General features: G+C 39.6%; 1 long non-coding RNA gene across 1 annotated transcript in view; it reads right to left on the reverse strand.

Moving 5' to 3' along the window:
* The window catches only part of LOC137105820 (uncharacterized), a 122,367-nt gene that overhangs the window by 36,432 nt on the left and 65,176 nt on the right, over positions 1-20,759 (reverse strand). The gene's annotated exons all lie outside the window — the stretch shown is intronic.

Here is a 20,759-nt window from a genome sequence, read left to right on the forward strand (position 1 = left end):
AGAGAGAGAGAGAGAGAGAGAGAGAGAGAGAGAGAGAGAGAGAGAGAGAGAGAGAGAGAGAGAGGAGAGAGAGAGAGAGAGAGAGGAGAGAGAGAGAGAGAGAGAGAGAGAGAGAGAGAGAGAGAGAGAGAGAGAAATCAGTCCTCGAGTCAGTCACCTTGGCACTGACGCAATGTCATGAAAGTCCACACCATTATTCCTCAAGCACACAGGAGTATTATTTAAACTCAAACATGTTCCATGGGCTGAATGTCAGAAGAAGGACATCTGCCAGCACACACACACACACACACGTGCTTTTGGGACACGGACATATTATTGGCATTAAGACAAAAGATTGATTAATGGAAAATCAATTGACCATGTTAAAAATCAATTCATCCACTGTACTAAATTATTAAGAAAAAAAGGCCAAAGTCTGCCTGGCTCCACCTTTTCAAAGTGACAATTGCTTGATGAATTCATTAGTCAAATGATTTAAAAATAAGTGAATACATTATGAAATATTGGTTCAATTCAAAGGTTTTATTAAACATTTTTGTATATTAGACAGACATGACTAATACTGGGCCCACACTAGAGGATAGGTGGTCTGAATTCAGGTTTGACTCGCTCGTCCCAGTTGTTCCTGACTCGAGGCTGGTCTGAACCTTATCAGATTCTTGTGCACACTCACTCCACGCTGTTTCTCTTGTGCGCATGCTACTGACCGGGGCAATCTGTGTGGCAGCTGTTCGTTACATACACGAAAGCAACTTTCACATGCAACATTGATTCACATATGAACTCTGGACAGACTGTACACTGCTGACACTTTTGATTCAGAGCAAAACATAGCACATGCAAGTGCTCTAGCTGACAAACAGTCTGCCTCAATGTTTGTTTTGCTCTGAGACTTGATCATACAGGTTTCTGCAAGATGCCTGCAAGATCGGCACTCTGAAATAATTTAGTATTAACGCCAAGTGTGTGGACCTGTGACTTGACTGAAATGTCTGGTGTGTTTGTTCTTATGATAAAAAAAAAAATCAGTCACTCACGTATTTATTATTGGCTAAGATTTGAAGATCCTACAGTGTGCACCAAATATTAGTAACAAATTTCAGTAATCTGGAAACAATTTGAACTTAAGCAATCATTTTTCAGTTAGTAATTGCAGTAACACTTTTGATGGAGGCCTGATACCAGTTTGTTCTCTTTGTCTCCAGTCAGCAGACTGGTCTGTGATATGATTGAGGATAAGCAGGTGCTTCCAGGGTAGGCAGTAGCTCTACTAAAACAGGAGAAATGAGACTCTCTCACTAAATCTGTGTTCTTGGCCGGCTGATGTGACAAATGTTACCCCCTGGTGTAAGTGTGTACTTTCAGGAGTCACACCTTTGAGTGAGTAATGATTACATTTTTACTATGTTCAACACTGCTCACATGAATATTTGCTGATTTTCCTTGTCATCGTTTATAATAAACTGAATATATCCATGTTTTGAACAAATGGCCAGATAATACAATTACCTTTATTACATCATCTTGAGCTGAGGGAAAAGATAGGAGGGATTTTTCTGTATTATCTGATATTTCAGTACCAATGATAAATTGGGAGAATTGTACATTCACCCAACATGAAAACAATATTTAGTTACAGCTCCCTTTGTAATAATTGGTTGGTTTTTATTTGTTTCAGATGAAATAGATGATGAAATTCGCACTTTGCTGTGTATCCTTTCAGATCTTTGTATTAACTTTATATAAACATTTTCCTTGTTGCCTTCTGTCAATTTCTTTCATCTGTGGAGACAAAGGACTTTTTGATCCTTACATGCAAAATGAACCCACAACACTCATCCTCATGTCCACGTTTCCCTTGAGAAATCCATAAAACCACCATTGTTTGTGCTGCCATTCGCTATGGTAAGTAATTCTTTTGTATGCTCTTGATATTATTTTGCCTGACTGGCTTTTCTCTGTTGCTCACAGGCCAATTATTAAGCCTGTCAATATGACCTACCCATGAAAACAAGCGACTAGAACAACCCATCATTCTTCCATGTGAGCAGCCAGTAGGGGTGAGAGACGGACAGCCAAAACAAACCAAAAATTTAAAAAAAAAAATCAACAAAACAAAAAATTTAAACTACATATGCATACTATGGTACATAAACAAACAAACAAAAGAAGACAACAGCTGTTAACCAGAATTCAACACAGTGATGTCAAAATCAAATTCTCTATACTGCACATTTGTTTTACAACAATGCTACATGACATGGCAGAAAACACCAAGGTGGCTTTATACGGAAGTGTTCAAAAAGTATGTACGTGCTAGCTATTACTAATAATTCCCACTAACAGGGTATTACTCGTACCAAAGATATTCCTATAGTTTTTTTTACTGGAAGCACATTAATTTATCAGTTTTATTTCAGGCAATCAGAAAAAACTGTGATAATTATGACATTTAAAAGCCAAATAGTTAATCAGAAAGAAAAATGAATTATGGTGACATTCAGTTGCTGCCCTACATACAAACACATCTTTTCTCTTCAAAACTGTCAGCAGATCAAAGCACTTAAAATGGCAAAGCCCTTCATCACCTTCTCACTGACAGCAGACACAAGCACAAAGCAATTTACTGACATTGCATGACCGCAGGCATTTCAGCCAGCACACACAATTTAACTTAACTGCATATTCTTACTATATGCTCTGGAAACTCCACATTTCATAGAAGATGCCCACTGCTTAACAAATACATATTAAATTTTATAGTTGGCTGTTTTATTGAGCAATAGCTCATGACTGCTTCAGTATTCACATTAATTACATGTTCCTCAGAGGTCTGATTATGATTACATGCCTGAAAAGTTGAGGTAATTTAGTATAATTCCATTGACTTCATTCGGCCAACAAAAACATTGCAGGGAAATATTACAAAATAGGGACAAATATTAAGTTTGTTCGCATGTGTTTGCAAAACAACTGAAAGAGTGGAATAACCAAGGTGAATAAATAACTAACCAAATTAGGAATATTTTTGCTTCTGTCTGCGTATTACACTGCTGAAAAGTTTGATAAAGACCTAACAATTCTTTGATAGTGCATTTTTAAGTGGATCAGCTAGTTAATAATCACAGTGCTGATTGGGAGTAAAGGATTAGACCGAGAGAAAGAAGTTACAAAACAAGACACCACAACAAGACAATCTTTAAATTCTCACCTGCCATAACCTCAGTAAGAAAACAAATGAGTCTCCTGTGAGCAGGCTCCAAATTTCATAATTTAAAGGGCAAGGTCATCTGGCCTTCAATTTCCTACATTTTTGGAGCGCACAAAGGCCAGTAGACACATATAGAACATGTCATTTGTCTATGTCCTGTCAGAGCAGTAACATTATAAACTGTAATATAATAATCTGCTCAAAATTATTTTTGCAGATGCTTATGAAACAGTTTTTAAGGAAATATGCAAGATATTTCCCAGGTGAGCAGCTTTCATGAGATTATTAGATCCATGAAATGCATTCCTACTGTGTGTATGTGACTAAACATGAATGAATGACTAACTGGTGATTTATGCTCTGACTGCTCTATAGTGTTGTTGTTGCTGAGAGAACTGAAATCAGTTGAGAAGATCTGACATTCAGTTCAGAGGTCTATGAGATCTAATGAAGGCACAATGGCCACTGTGACCATACGTATAATTTTTTATTTCACTTATTGAGCCAAACAATGACGTTGTGGGAAAGAGTAGTGGAAGCTGGACTAAGGGCAGAGGTGAACATTTGTCAGCAGCAATATGGTTTCATGACTAGAAAGAGTACAACAGATGCAGTATTTGCTTTGAGGATGCTGATGGAGTAATACAGAGAAGGTCATAGGGAGTTGCATTGTGTCTTCGTTTAGACAAAGCATATGACAGGGTGCAGAGAGAGGAGCTGTGGCATTATATGAGGAAGTCTGGAGTGGCAGAGAAGGACATTAGAGTGGTGCAGGACATGTATGAGAGCGGTAAGACCGTGGTGAGGTGCTGTAGGTGTGACAAAGGAGTTCAAGGTGGAGGTGGGTCTGCATCAAGGATCAGCACAGCCCCTTCTTGCTCTGGTGATGGACAGGCTGACAGATGAGGTTAGACAGGAATCTCCATGGACTATGACGTTTGCAGATGACATGGTGATCTGTAGCGAGAGCAGGGAGCAGGTGGAGGAAAATCTAGGGAGGTGGAGGTCTGCTCTGGAAATCAGGAATGAAGCTTAGCCGGAGTAAGACAGAATACATGTGTGTGAATGAGAGGGACCAAAGTGGAACGGTGAGGTTACAGGGAACAGAGGTGAAGAAGGTGCAGGACTTTAAGTACTTAGGGTCAATGGTTCAGAGCAACGGAGAGTGTGGAAAAGAGGTGAAGAGGCGAGTGCAAGCAAGTTGGAACGGGTGGAGAAAAGTGTCAGGTGTGTTGTGTGATAAAAGAGTATCAGCAAGAATAAAAGGAAAGGTGTTCAAGATGGTGGTGAGACCAGAAATGTTGTTCAGCTTAGAGACACTGGAACTAACAAAAAAGACAGGAGGCAGAGCTGGAGATAGCAGAGCTGAAGATGTTGAGGTTCTCTTTAGGACGGACGAGGATGGACAGGATCAGGAATGAGGACATCAGAGGGACAGCTCATGTTATATGTTTTGGAAATAAACTCAGAGAGGGCAGATTGAGGTGGTTTGGACATGTTCACAGGAGAGCCTGTGAATGTATCGGTAGAAGGATGCTGAGGTTGGAGCTGCCAGGCAGGAGGTCTAGAGGAAGACCAAAGAGGAGATGGATGTAGTGAGAGAGGACATGAAGTTAGCTGGTGTGGGAGAAGAGGATGCAGAGGATAGGGTTAGATGGAGGAACATGATTCGCTGTGGCAACCCCTGAAAGGAAATAGCTGAAAGGAAAAGAAGAAAGAAGACTCTTCAACATTTGGTTTTTGTCTGTTCATTTTTTAAAGTTTTTGTATAGTGTTATATACTTCCTTTAGACTGTCAAGTGGCTATCACTAATTCGTTCAAAGAGTGCAAGAGAGATGATTTTTTATGATCTTACAGAGGCAGTGACTTGAACTTCCTTGACCCCTTTGGTAGACTACCTTTCCAACCTGCCTCAAAAAGGTGGGTTATTTAAGAAACAATTAGGAGCATACACAAAGCAATTTGCAGGAAGTCTAACTCCTCAGGCTCCCACCAGTGAAGGGCCTTTCAGCACTGATTTATCACGCTGTCGCCTTCACAAGGCAACATAATTAATAGGAGCATGGACTTCTAATTCCACCCGCTTCCATGGCCAGTGGATTCCATTTGATTTATGATGGCCAAGGAATTTGCATTTTATCAGTTCATTCGCTCGTTATTTATGCTGATGACCAATTTCAATGGGTCGCCATCATCTTACTCACTACTAATCAAAGAGAATTAGGGTTCACTGCATTATTTAGAAGCTGCTAATTTATCTTTAGAACAAGGGGAAGAAACAGTGACAGAGGTTCAACTTGCAGTAACCACAAAGTTCTGCTCTTAGTTGCAGCCACAGTTCAGTTTCTCTAACCCACAAGTTAGAAATCTTGTGTTGAAATAATAAAATGTATTGATTTCATTTCATTGTATCCCTCGTTCAATCCATCATGGCTGTAAAGCACTAGCTCGTGTAGTATTTAGTATCAATTACTGAATACATAGCCTTTCAGTGTCTTGATAGAAATGAAAAGCAGCAGAATAGCTTCAACACAAATCAGAGACAGCAAACCCATTTCTCTCTCCATAACATGTTATGGTTCATAGATTCTTTTGCAAAATGCTACTAAACCAAAGTCACACACAGCAGCTGCACGGTAGAGCACAAGAGTTGGACAACTGGAATAGAAAGATATCCTCCAGTAGTGATTCTAAACAATAAGAGTGAATTATTGTCCTGCTCAAATAATGGGTTGTGAATGGCCCACAGATTAATCCAAAGCATTTTAGGAAACAGAGATAAATAGGGTCACATTGCAGCTGTGTTTGTTAGAAAAATTACACCTGTTATAAGTGTTACGAACCTGCAAATGCAATTTTGAAGGTTAAATTGTGTATTACTATAAAACAAATTGAGATGGAGAAAATGGTTGGCAGTGAGACATTATTTACTGTCCTTGCAGGCAATGCTACAAAAGGGTAGGATTAAGATGCAATAAACCTTAGAGAGTCAAAGAAAAATAGCCCCTGTAAACAATGAAGCAAAGAAACTAGCTGCTTCACAGGACACGCAGTAGGTTTAAGGCTTTACATAAGTCATTTTAATGCTACAGCAAACTTTCTAGACAGGGATATTAGATTCAAAAACACCTTTAGATTAAGATTTGACCTTCCTACAGTAGCTGCAGCACAGAGATGAATAAAACCCTCTGTGGTCTGTAGTCTTATTTCTTTGCCTGCATGTTTTGTGGAGGAGTGTTCTCTGCCATCACTCTTATTATTTTTAATTATTCAGCACAGTGACTGATAAGGCATGTTCTGACAAAATAAATCATGCTGTTCAGCAGTGACAGTTCCCAATGCTCATACATTGCCATCGACTGAGCTACATCCTCCCTGTTCACAAGGTGTATCATTTATCCAGGGGGTAATAAGATGCAGAATTTACACAGGCCTGCCAATAGGCATGTCAATAGAAGGACACTTAGCATCTATCATCCACACAATCAATGCCATTTTTCAGCAATGAATCCCAGGAAATGATAGCTTTCAAATAAATGGTGGAAAGAGAAACACGACACTCCTTGGGGAGAGATAGACGTGGGCCGCTCAATTTTCCTCCGTCTTGTTCCCCTCTCTGCCCAGCTATCTAGTTCAATGCAAAAGGTCAGAAGTCATTACAAGAAACAATCTCTGAAACAAGACATTAAGATGGAGGATCTTAAGAACAAAACAGACTGTGAGGAGTGACTATATGTGAGTGCAGGTATCAAGTGTAAGACAGAATCCAGGAGATAGGTTTTGTGGGTATTTCATCTGTGATATCACAGTCACGTTGGACAAATGGGCACTATTTATTCAGGTAAAGAAGGTCTTGTGTCTGTGTGAACTGGACACAAAAAAAACTGAATTAGCACAACCCCTTTATTTCTAGCTGATAAGTGAATGAGAGTGGGACTGACCTCATTTGTGACCATTTCTTTGGCCCGTCATGTTTGCATTACATTAAAATTATTGGCTACTTGGAGAGATTGGTAACCTATAGTATGCTAATTTTAGCTGGCTAACTAAACTGACTTTACCCGTCTTTGTTTCCCAGCCAGACCTTCAGCACAAAACATCATCAGCATAGGGTCTTCTATATCTTCAGTGTCCCCACCAAGTGTGCCAGAAGTCTGGGGGTCATCATTAACGACCAACTGATCTTTACTGACCAGATCTCCTCTGTCTCTAGGGCATGCGTATTTGCCCTCTACAACATAATAAAGACCAGACCCTACATCTCTGAATATGCTATCTAAATAATTGCAAAGCGCTGGTTTTAGCTCCTCTCAATAACTGCTCTGCCCTGTTGACGGGGCTACCAGCATGCACAATCAAACCCCTCCAGATGATCCAAAATGCACCAGCGTCTCATTTATAAATTAAACAGGTCACATGTGACACTACTGTTCAGATCTCTACACTGGCTTCCTCATCAATCAGTGAGAACGGGAAATAGCAAATTACTTTGAAACTTGAAGGTCAAAACTCGTATCAAACTGCTTAAACTCACTAAAACACTGCTACAACAAAGTGCTAACATGCATGAAAGCTAATGGAAATTACTAATTCCAATATTAACTTTACTTTTTATTTAAAAAAACGATGCATTTAAGACCACCTAATAATCACCATGTCGTCCTCTGAGAGTGATCGGCAACTTGCTAAATCAACATCAGAACTGCAGGACACTAATGACCTGATGACACAACAGATTTTTATCCTATGTATCATCAGTCTAGATGTGGTTTGAACCCATGCTCCTCTCACCGACAGTTGGGAATGCTGTGGCAGCTCATTAATCATTAGGACAGCCTGGAGGAGCTATACTTAATCCAATCATGGCCTCCTCACCATCATCTACAGCTACTGATACTGAGGGAAGGAGCGAGCGAAAAAGAAAATGATTTACACAAATCAATCATTTTGTACTAAGGCTCATCGGCTGTAATACTGGCAGCCTGTCTTTACAGCTCCATTTTAAAGAGCTGCCCCTGACAGCCACACTTGATTAAGGGCTGAGGCTTGCTAACCTTCCATGTTGGGAAAGACTGTCACTGATTGAAAAACTTTTTTTCAACTTCCAGGTCAGTTCAAGACACAGATATTGGCATTCAAATTTGTGGCTGCTGCAATGAACAGATGTCACCTCTGGCACGTAAGGGCAATGGCACCAGCAGGCCCACTCTGACTCCTGGGGCTAAACAACATAGCACCACAGGGCTCCAGAGGGGGCAGGAGGGACGGCCTCAACAAGTGAGCACTTTACGAGCCTACCACACTCCTTTTCCCCTTTCTGCAATTATCATCAAAGAACATCTGTTTGTTGTTCCTCAGGCACACTCGCCCTCACAAGTGTCCTAGCCTCACCTTGACCCATACGTTCAATTGTAGTCGATGTTATGACTAAAAATAAACACCGAAAAGGAGTGAGGTATACCCTTTGTATGAGCAGGGCGTTCTCCCTCCCTGCTACTGAGAGAAAGGATATCCCCCAACGAATAGACCCACTTCCTCCTTGTGCTCACAGCTCCTGACAGGTACATGAATACCAACCCTTGCATCTGTGGTGTATCAGATGTGAAGTGGAGTGAACAGGCTTACTTTGTTTCCTGGCATTTAAGTTGATCCCACTGTTCTCTTGCTGATGTCTGAATAACCTGTTGAGAAGAAGTTCAACAGTTCCTGGCAAGCAACCGGATATACACACACAAAGGTTGTGATGTGTGTGTTTCTGTGCTTTCTTTATAATCTATATCGCTAGGCAATAGATGTCACCCAAGTAACTATGGAAAATACTGATGCACAGCTGAATCAATGTTTAATTGCAGTGTCACAAATTGATACATTTTACAACACGTGCTTAATTCTGACTTCGTCTGTAGATTCCTTACACTGCTACTGTAAATAAAAAGTAGGCACTTGCTGTGGATGTTATATTTCATCCAGTTCTCAGTGGTAACTCAGGTCAATTAGCAGAGTTACGTGAAATATGGAGCTTCCTTGCTACATTCAGCATGATGGACACACATGAACACACACACACAAAAAGCTTCATCTTTAAACCTCAATTTCTCAAAATTTGCACACTTTTGTCTTCAAAATTGAAGAAAAAAAACCCCAGAAAAAATCCCAGATATGAACTGTGAGGGGGTTTGGACCTCTAGAAATGGTTCTACCGGCTTCTTTTTTTCGCCCTGAGGATAGCCCTACCGCACATTAAAGCGATAAAGACAAAACTCGGTTTCATTGTTGTAGTTTTATTGAATGGAAAAGATTGTAACTGAAATTTTATCGCAAGTATAGAAATACATTTCTGCTGTGTGCAGCACAGTTGATACATCCAAAGGGACTTCTCATTTATAGAGTTTTTCTAATAAATGACGATAACATGAATGTGTTGCAAGGGATGACATCAGCTGTTATCCTCAGAAATCACATATGACCTGTGAGGCAAATGTAATGACATATATTCCAGGAAAGCAGAGAAATCATCAAATAACCCTGTGCAGCACCTCGGGAGATTATCTATCCTCACAGTTATAATCACTGTGGACCACATTACGTTCCTGACAAGCCATCACAGCTACTTCAGTGATCACACTTGATTAAAATGTCAACATATTACTGTCCCTAATTTCTGTAAGACTTGCGTGCATTACTTTGTTTAGAATTTTAGTACGGAGCCACACAACACAGGTGGAGTGACAGCATTACAGATGACTGTAATTAAATAACGCGTAACACTATTGTGTTCGATGCTGTACTTTGGAAACTGGATGGACTCCAAACCATCTGTGTTTATCGAACGTCAATGGGTTGCTAATGTGTAAAAACAAATACAGATATCCTGAACATTAGATATGCTTGTGTTATAGCTCTTTGTTTGGAAGTCCCAAGAGAAATTTGATGGTTATTATAAGATTATTTCAACCACAGAGCATGGCTCTTAAAAAGTTGGATTTGAGCTTGGAAAAAAGTACAAGGCATCAAGGTTGGCGGAGGTCCTGAAAACTACAGTGAAAAAATAGCAGGAACCTAATTGCAACAAGAAATCTATGACTTGTGAGTCAAGTGCTTGCTAGGGTGTTGAATAAAAAAAAAAAAACAATACTAAATGGTGAAAGGTTGTTGAGGAAGGGGCTAACATGTAAAATGGTCAGCCTGCTAGTAAGTGGTCCATGATGTATCATGAATCTTCATATTATATATATATATATATATATATATATATAACAAAATATATATATATATATATATATATATATATATATATATATATATATATATATATATATATATATATATATACACACACACACACACACACACACACACACACACACACACACGGCAGAAAGGGATGATCCGCTCCCAAGCCCATCCCACCTCCGCCACCTCCACCATCTCATTCACATGTCTATCAGCCTGTTATCCATGTCCTTGAGCAAAGATCACTGATGCCCTGCTCTTTGATATATGACACATCATGTGCCACAACTTTTCATCCAATGAATTAACACTGAGGGGGGAAAAGAAGACACCTACTGTCAGCTCCTCAAATCACTCAAAATTTCTGTTTTTGTGTGTGTATCCTCCTTGATAGTGTAGCTGGGATTTCTGGCTCAGCTGGTAAACCAGTGATGTGTTATCTGACCTCTGCAGGACTCTGCTTTGTGTCATCTCATGTGTGTCTCACCTAATTTCATACACACAAGTAATTTAGAATTTAATTCCGAGAGGGTGAATACATTAAAAAAATATTTTAAAAAATATGCGTGTTTCAATGCTTTTTTCAAATTAAGTAAATATATAAAGATACAGTCTACAATCTTTTACAAGTAAAACATTTTATGAAGAGATACTGTTGGTGCCTTCCTTGAAGTCAGAAAAATTAAACAGCACCAGCAGCAATGCAGATATACTGTATATTGACCTAAAGATTTGATTGTGACTCTAGAACCATTCAAACTATTTAAATGATTTCTACTTCATTAGCACGTTTTGCAGCATTCTTCTTTATTGGAATGGGATAGTGACTTGAAGGGCTGTGTAGAGTCTGGTGGAGTGTAGCAGATAGTAGAGGAGCAGATAAGGGAGAGGGAGACTACAAAATAACACAGAAATTTGATGTCTTTAGAAAGCACGTCTGTGAAACGGAATGATAATTTGAACTAAATGTCCGTCATATAATTACTTTAAAACACAAATTCATGTACTATGTAAAGAGGCATCCTTATCTCCTTCATCTACACCTACTCTTTTTATGGATTGTGTGACAAAGCAACATATTTTTTGAATGAATAACGAGTTATGGTTATTAATAGAAAGCGATTACAGGCAGAAGAAAAAAAAAAATCTTAGCTATCACTTAAATTATACAGACTACAAGCATCTCATAAGACCTTAAAAGATTTAGTAGAAGTCTGAGATAAGGTTTAAGTACAAGATGCTGTATGACACCATCTCCTAGCACACACACACACAAATGTTTGCCATAAATAGTGACAGACAGTGACATTTTTGGTCAAATATGGGCAAACCTACAGCTCATGCAGCACAGTAGAAAGGTGCCTATTCGCCACCACAAATCTTATATCAGTCTCTGAAAACAGTTTGTATACCACAGTGTTTTTTTTTTTTTTTAATAGTCTAGTCACCTGCCTGATACCCTTCAACCATTTTACTCAGAAGCTGTCACACATGCCAGCTATAATATATGGCTGCACCAATGAGAACAGCTGTAGCCAATCTCCATCCCCTTTCTCCTGGAGCCTACTGCCTGTCCAGCATAAAATAATACATCAGGATTAATTGATTTCCTGTCAGTCTCATGGAAAAGAAAATACATTTTCATGTAGTCTGTTTCCTGCAGCATTATAATTTGTACATGACAAGTAATTTAAGTTTTTTAATTATGCATGAGAATGAAATACCATGACAAAGTGTGCTGTCGCCTGGCCCAAGGCCACAGCTCTGGCCTTCGTATGTGCTGAGACAACAATAGCAGTAGTTTAAACACACATAAAATAATATATTTATGTATTTAGAGGCTATACATCTCTGTCTAAAAAAAATAGTACAAGAGTCCAAGTGTCAAGGTCAAGGACTGGTCATTTGTCTCAAAGTAGTGACATTCATTTGCAGCACATGAATCATCAAACACACTCTCTGATGCCAAAAAGTCAAGAGCAGGAAAATCAAAATCACTGTGATTCCCAACTTGTGACAGGAAAACAGATAATGTTAACAAAACTCTGAAACAGAAGTGGCAATAATTTGTTCCCTCAGAGTATAGCCGCATTGGGAACAGAATATATTTCAAAATCAGTTTATGACAAAAGCTTTGGCCTTGTAAAACAAAAGACAGAAAAGTAAAAGCTCCGCATTAAAGATTTATGCACAACTGTGTTTTTGCTCAGCTCCTTTCATTGTTCACTGAATTAATGAATGGTGGAGAGAATGAGCAAGCATTTCCCTAAGTCAAGCTAAACTAGAGCCAGAGATAGAGCAGGGGAGGGAAAGAGTAGCAAACAGGGTCATCAGAAGGCCAGGGTCTTAAATCAGACCAAAGGCCGGCCCTAGTGTCAGCTAAGGACCAGAGGGGGATGAAACTCTCTACAGCAATGAAGAAGAGTTGAAGTGAGGCCTATTTTTTGTGGATTTTTTTGGAATTTACAGCTGGGCCTGCAAAAGCAGCTGGACAGAAAGAGGCTTCAGTATGAAAGGCCTCAGCACATGCATCTGGGTAATGAGGAACTATCGGTTATTCACCAAGTCATACGAATGGCATGAGTTTAACGAGGTAATCTGTTGAAAATCATTATAGGTTTTGTTCATTCAAGAAAGCTCGAAAAAGCTGTTTGAGTGATTTATTTGATAGCTGTTGTTTTCTTACCCCCACAACTGCCTCACATCTGCAAACCGAGTCTGAAACTGTCCTGTGGCTAAAATTACGATGTGATAAATTGCATCATGAAAGATTTAACTGTTCCAACATTGAACAGCATTCGCAGCATAATGCAGTGGTATTTCACCACAGATAAATACAGCATATTTCCTGCTTTGTGTGACATCTGAAAGCATTTTAGGAGCATGTAGTGTAACTCGCACCATCCTTTTTGTACTTGGAGACGCATCATATGCTCGCCATCTTTGTCTCTTGGATTTATCTGTTTGTTCACAACTACCATGTACATGCAATGAAAAATGCATGCTTATATCAAGAGTGCACCTTCCAGAGAATCAAAAGGATATTGTTAGACAAACAACCTGATATCCAAGGTTAAAAACACAAAGATAATAAGTCGCTCGAGTGTCATGTTCAATTTTTTAGACAGCATTACTCGGGCAATATCCATAACAGGATTTAAATTGTTATCAGGACACTGAACAATCTACTTTGCGTCCAGCGAGCATCCTGCCTCTAGTGATTCATAGGGAGGAAACAACTATCACATTTTCCAATGTCCCACTAGCAGCAGCAGAACACTGGCACAGTTCATGTACTTGGATGATTGGTGGAATAAATTGCTTCCATCCTGGCTGTTGTTGACACTTAAGCGGACGAGTGCTATCAATTTTAATTGTCTTTGTTCCCTCACCCAGCCTGTGTCTGCAATTCCTTCCTGCCTCCAAGGAACACAAAGGCCAAAATAAATTAAGTTCAGTTTGATATTTGGCTAAACAAGCTGTACAACAACTGTGGACAAGACCTCTAATGTTTTGTAAATGTTTTGCATCAGCTGGAAGTTCATGGAGTCTGTTAACTACTAGCAAAATATCAGAAGAAAAATAAATCAATATTTTATCTTCTTCAACCAAATAAATGTTTGTAATTGTTTGCCTAAGGGGCCTTGTTTCCTTTAAACCTTTACATCTGAGTATTGTTACTCAAACGAGTCTTTACATAGAGCTAATTTTCTTTGCTATATATGGGTTTGAAGGAAACATTCTGTAATTTCTGCCTGGACTGTGTTCAGTGGCAACATTTTTTTCCTGTCAGCATGCTAAATACAACGCCTCCAGCCAGTTAGCTTAGCCTAGCACAAAACCTGGAGTCAATGTGGGTTTAGGGGAATTTTGTGGTGTAAAGGCTTCTTAGCAGAAGTTCTCTTTACCCTCCATACCCCATAAGAAACACCCTATAAAATAATAGTACGTATTTTTACAACTCTGTTTTAATTAAGCTGATTTTACATGCATTATTTTATTTTTAAGAATGTTTTTTTTTTTATGACAAAATGTGATCATAAAGTATAATATATGCCTTTGCTCTCACTCTGTTAATACAAAGTACTGTTGTAAACAAACCTTTAACATGAGAAGAAAACAATAACCTCAAGTGCATCGTCTCTGTATTAACAGAGCTGTCAATCAATTTGAGACTGCAGGTTGGTGCTGCCGCTCTTTTGTTTGGATGAATTGGTCCTCCAACACCTATCTGACATGACTGTATGAATGCCATTAACGAAGCATAATAAAAACATTGAATAAGTAAGACGGATATACCTGCAGCCTACTGTTTGGTTATAATCCCCTTGGTTTATTGATATACAATCTATCCAGCTTTCTCACCAAATCTGAAAACAATCAGTGTGCAGCACAGCACAATGCTCAGGCATTAATCACAAAAGGCAGCACTTTATTCCACACAGCCACGGGATTGTTGCAACAGCTGCTAAGCATTCTGCTACAGCAAATGATTTATGGCTGTGTAGCAATAATGATGAGACACAGTCATTACCATATCGACAGACTCCCAGATGGATTATCCTCATTGATTACTTCATGGCCTGTTGATAGGTATTTGTTTAAAACACAAGTGGGGGTTGAGAAATGGGCTTGTCTGCATGAGGGAACAATACCAGAAATGTTTCCAACTATCTATGACCAAAAACCGGTATCATATTTGAGGTTATATCCAGCTTTTCCTTCTGTGAGATGCCAGATCAAAAGGCATGAGGTACTGTAAATAGTCCAAGTGATGAGCAACAGCTAAGAGAGTTCATACGTGTAAGCTTTCATAGCTAATCACAAGTCGCTTTGATATATGGCACACCTTGCTCCACTTGCCCATTTATCATACGATACTTTTTTCCTCTTGCCACCCAGGCTTCCCATCCCGCAACCTCACCAAGGTCAGCTGAAGGAAAACGTACAGCTACGCCACAAGATTTATGAGACACTCACTCCCGTTTGCCTCCCTGTTTACAGAATTCACTGACTCACACCATGGAGCTGCAGCCGTCTCGGGTGGTTTCAAAAGTAGGAGCCCATCTATTGGGTGTCACAGAGAGCGTGAGCCCAGCAGCTTTTCTTCTCTGACAGGTGCTAATTGAGAACCAAGCACAGGTTGCATCCTCTTTAAACCCCAAACCTCTATTTGCCCTTCCTTTACACTGCCATGACTAACCTTAGACACTGATGTAATAACACAAATCATTACATGATCTGAAAAAAAGCTGAAAATATTAACTAAATCTGATTAACTTCGGCTTCCAAAATCTTTGGAGACTCCAAGTGAAGACTTTTTCTTTTCATGTTTCTGAAACCTGGAAAGATGTAAATCTTCAACTGATACCGCAAAAATGCAGCAATCCTCTCTGCCATCTTGTTAACTGCAAACTAGCTGCTAAATGATCCAATCCCTTTACCCACTAGTTACTAATGTTGGCTAGCAAAAGTTATGCAGTGTTTCTATTAATTTCCTTTCACTATTTAAAACATTTTTTTTTTTTTAAACAATGTGACTTATCTGCGAGATGCGGTTGCGATCACTGGGGTCAGTCGTGGAGATCCAACTCTTCTGATAAGTTATTAGCCAGCATATTAGGAGCCCAGCTATGGACAGCTAAGCTAATACTAGAATAAGGCTGAAATGTGGTTGTCACATTAGAGATAACAGATAGTCATCAACTGCTCATGTAAAAGAGTATTGTTAATGGTAATTCTTTAACTATAATGCTGAATGTTTGCTTCTCACTCAAGATTAATAGTTAAACATATTTTCCAGGACTCAAAAGGGTTAGTGCTGAGGAGGGGACAACCTGGACAAGAAGTATTAGCAAAACACAAACAGGTTCAGATTAAAATTCCAATAATTTCCAGTATTTAGGGGCTTAAAACCTGCAAGCTGAGAAAGCTACGCCATAAGCTGAAATTTGCCTTTATTTACTTTTGTTTTTTTTTTTAATTTTATTTCATTTAAGAAAAGTTAATTTTTGTATTAAAAACATAATACTAAACAAATAAATATAATTACAAATGCTAATTAATGTTTCTTTAAAGTTAAAAGACAACAATAAAAGAGTTGCATCTTGTGATGCAACAAAATCTGGCATGCTACAAGCATCCATACTACACTCATACACCCTAACGACACAACTGGGGAGGTCATTCTCCATCCTGCCTGGGCAATTAATGCTGCACAGTCACTAAATACTTGTTGAAAAATTGCTCGGTGTGAAACCTTCATGTATCATGAGGTAGAAAAGTTTTATATTCAGCAATCTGACCATCTGTGTGTGACTGAAATGCGGTCCTTAGTAGTCAGATTAATTGGAAGTGAAGATCGAGAGGTGACTGGCCTTGACATGTCCTTGGCAGTTATGTAATGAACGGATAGTGAATGGGTGCGAGTGTCTCCCCTTGTGGGTTGACAGGGTGCTGCCCTGCCCTGTGCTCTGAGAGGACCAGGGCTTTAAATTGCTTCCATCTCTGAGGCTCTGATTAATGAGAATAGTTCTAATCGGAGTTCCTGAGGCCAACAGCATTAGTCTTAATCTTCCGGCCCCCATCCAGTGGCAACACTGACATTTAATGTAGTGCTAGTGCAATGGTAATGAGAATTCATTCCCCAACAAGGGACCATGCTCTTCTACCCCCCACACAGGCCGTGGATTTGGGAAGGTTATTGGCCCTGAGTTTCAGGGGTTATTAGTTCTCTTCAGGCCATGGGGTACCTAAAATATCCTGTGTTTTACAATCCACTTTGAGGCAGGACAAATTAAACTGTGCTCGAGCATACCGGCCATTTAAAGCTCTTTTACAGTACGCTTTAGCGCTTAAACAAAGTGACTGACAAAAGTAAATCGAGAACAATTGCTGTACAATACATTGGCTGCTCCTAATGTCTCAAATCTATCATTATAAACTGAATGGGCTGTGGCCACTATTTAATAACATTTTATAAAGCAAAGACTGATAATCTTATCTTCAATTGCTCTAATCTAAAGTTTGTGTCTATGTATTATTGTCAAAATCTGAAACATGACTAATTACAATTGTAAGACTATTTATTATAGAGGAATAGTCATGTGTCTGTGTGTGTGTACGAGAATATGTTCCTACATTTACTATTTATGAATTCTTACTATATGTGGAAAAACAGGCAACCTATACTAACTGAATGAAAACCTTTCTTGCCATCGGGTGTGCCTGTACCGATGCAAAACACTCCTCCTCTGCTCAGTTAGCAGTAAGTAAATTGCTCTGGGATTTGTATTGCCGGAAAGCTTTAGCAGGTAATTCCTCTCTGTCTTTCATTTTGTTTGTCTGTGTTAAGTTCCCACTCTGGCCCCATCCATTCTCACATCCAGTTCCCGGCTTTGTCCATCCATCAATGGGCTCACTTTGTCAGTGCTGACTTCATCCTGGCGGCTGCAATCACATCCGAGCAGGGCCTGACTGCCACCAGGGAGCTTTTTCACCTCCCATCTGCATCTCCCCAATCTGCTGACGGGGCCCCTGACGTGCAGTGTTTTCTATTGCACAGGCAAGCAAAAAAACACTAATGCTGCACCTCATTTCTCCAGACCACTCCTAGACTTACATGGCAAAATGAGAGAGAGAGACAGTGTAAACAATATCTACTGCAACTAAACACAACCCGCCGCTGTGTGTTTACGGCATGAAAAATGTTTATCCAATTAAGTGACATTTCAATAACATAATCCTAAAACCATGAAGGCTTTTAACAAGATTACATGACCTACAGAGAGGCAAGAGAGTCCTTCGTACTGTGAGATACGGCTCAATAATATTAAAAGGAGCAGCAAAAGGTGTCCATACTTATTTGGGAGTACAACCATCCCAGTGGCCACTCCTAGACTTACATGGCAAAATGAGAGAGAGAGACAGAGACAGACCGAGAGAGAGAGAGAGAGAGAGAGAGAGAGAGAGAGAGAGAGAGAGAGAGAGAGAGAGAGAGAGAGAGAGAGAGAGAGAGAGAGAGAGATCGGGGGGATGAGGTGAAATTAAGAGAGGCAGGGGGGTAAAGAGGGTGAACATTTTCAAGAGGGATTGGCTCTCAGGTCAGGCTACAACTCAATTTGCCTTTTCTTCTCAAATACATCAATAGGCATCACAGGTAGAAAATGTATCACTACTTAAGGCTTGATAAGCAGCAAGTCAACTGTACTTTGGTGAGAAAGAAAGAAGAAAGGCGAAGCAGTCTGTTATTCCTCATGGAGGTTTTAGCAGTCAAATATATAAAGATGTTGAACAAAGTCTTTTAAAGGATTTAAACGCATTTTTATTATATTATAATTTTGAGGTGCAAATTTTTTTGATAATTTGGTGTCAAAAAAAAAACTGTATTTGGGAGAAGGTGGGATGCTAGAACCTTGTAAAAAAGATGCATTCACTACAGCAAAATGGAGATTATTTAAACTACAAAGTGGGTTTTGCCATATTATATGTTTAAAAGAAATATCATGATGCCAACAATAATCTGTACTTAAGAAATTTACACAACTCCACGATTCAGACTCATTTACATCGCTGTGCACTAATTAGACTGTGATGGAGTGTTCTTAATAGGCTGGACTTTGCAGAATGATCTTGTTATAAATGGGCCCTGTCAAGACTTTCCTCAACCTCCAAATGGGTATTCTCACTTCACTGCCCCTAGTCCTAAGCATCAGCACCAACGCAGAATAACAAATGATCGTTATTAACTGTATTGTTAGTATTGATGCCTAAGAACAAACAAAAGTCCAGAAGTCTTTAAATAAGACAGATACCAAACTGAGCCATGGTAAATGATATCTGAGGGGCTTAAGAGAAAAGGAAGACTCTGTTTACAAAGAAGAAAGAAAAAGAAGAAGGACTGATTTAAACTGGCTGCTCTAACCTGCCCAGTGGATTCCATGCAGCGGTCTAATGTTATTTGCAGATTACAGCTTACTTCACATACCAAAATTTTTTAAATCCCCCACCAAACACTGAGTGGGCTCTAACAACAAAGCGGCTCCTGCTCAAGTCGTTTACCCGGACACAAAGGCAATTTCTCATATTAATTAAGCGCTGTCACCGACGTGCTCACTCCCTCTCGCCAAGCACATGTCCGCAGCTCTGATATGTGGGCTAAGTGTTTTCCCTGATGCCTCACTCTCAGCCTGCTTTTCACATAAAGCCTCTAGTGGGAGCCGCTGTTTACAGAGTCAGTTCCACTTACGCAAATCCCCCTGCCGTGTAAACAATATCTACTGCAACTAAACACAACCCGCCGCTGTGTGTTTACGGCATGAAAAATGTTTATCCAATTAAGTGACATTTCAATAACATAATCCTAAAACCATGAAGGCTTTTAACAAGATTACATGACCTACAGAGAGGCAAGAGAGTCCTTCGTACTGTGAGATACGGCTCAATAATATTAAAAGGAGCAGCAAAAGGTGTCCATACTTATTTGGGAGTACAACCATCCCAGTGGCCAGTTGCAGTAGACAAGGCATGTTTGTAACTTTAAAATGTGAAGTTACATAGCTTATATTTAAAACAGTACAAGCTTGTTTTGTGTGAAGACCCAAAAATCTAATACTCAAAATGTACAAAATAAATGTACAAAAACCAAAACATGAAGGGAAAATGATTTCTATGAAAACATCATACATTTCATAATCACTCCAATGAGTGCAACTCGACTCGCTAGTGCATCGAAACGTAAAGGCACATAAAACAGAGGCCTCACATTATGTGCAGAGAACAATTGTGAAGAAGAAGGTATCAAAGTAATGAAAGATTGTTTATGTATTGTGGCATGAAATGGGAGGGTGTGTGAGAAAAGCAGCCGCGGGGAGAGGTGATGGTGACGGATGGAAAGAACTGACAGTGCGGTATTCATCCTGCACGCTACACCGCACGTCCTGCTAGTGGCGGTCGACAGAGCAATAAATCACAGGCCCTCCATCCTGTATCTACAGCTTATTACATCCACCATGACAAATAAATAATAATCCCTGTCAGCACAGCCCTTTGCTCAAGGATTGAGTCTGAAAGCGTTTGCTCATCACTCCTGTTCCTGAGTGAAAACACCAGAGCGGGGGAATTGAAAGCCATGGTTTACTGGCCCTCTGAAACTCTGAAAGGCACATGGTTAAAAAAAAAAAAAGGGCACACAGAAGCCAAATGTCTGTAAAATATGAGAGGGTGTGGCAGTGTACAACACAAACAAAAAATTTTATGCTCCTCACCAGTCACTGTGGTTATAAATATTATGTTACAATATTAGACAACTAG

This window comes from Channa argus, chromosome 20 (genome assembly GCF_033026475.1).
Source record: "Channa argus isolate prfri chromosome 20, Channa argus male v1.0, whole genome shotgun sequence".
NCBI lineage: Eukaryota > Metazoa > Chordata > Actinopteri > Anabantiformes > Channidae > Channa > Channa argus.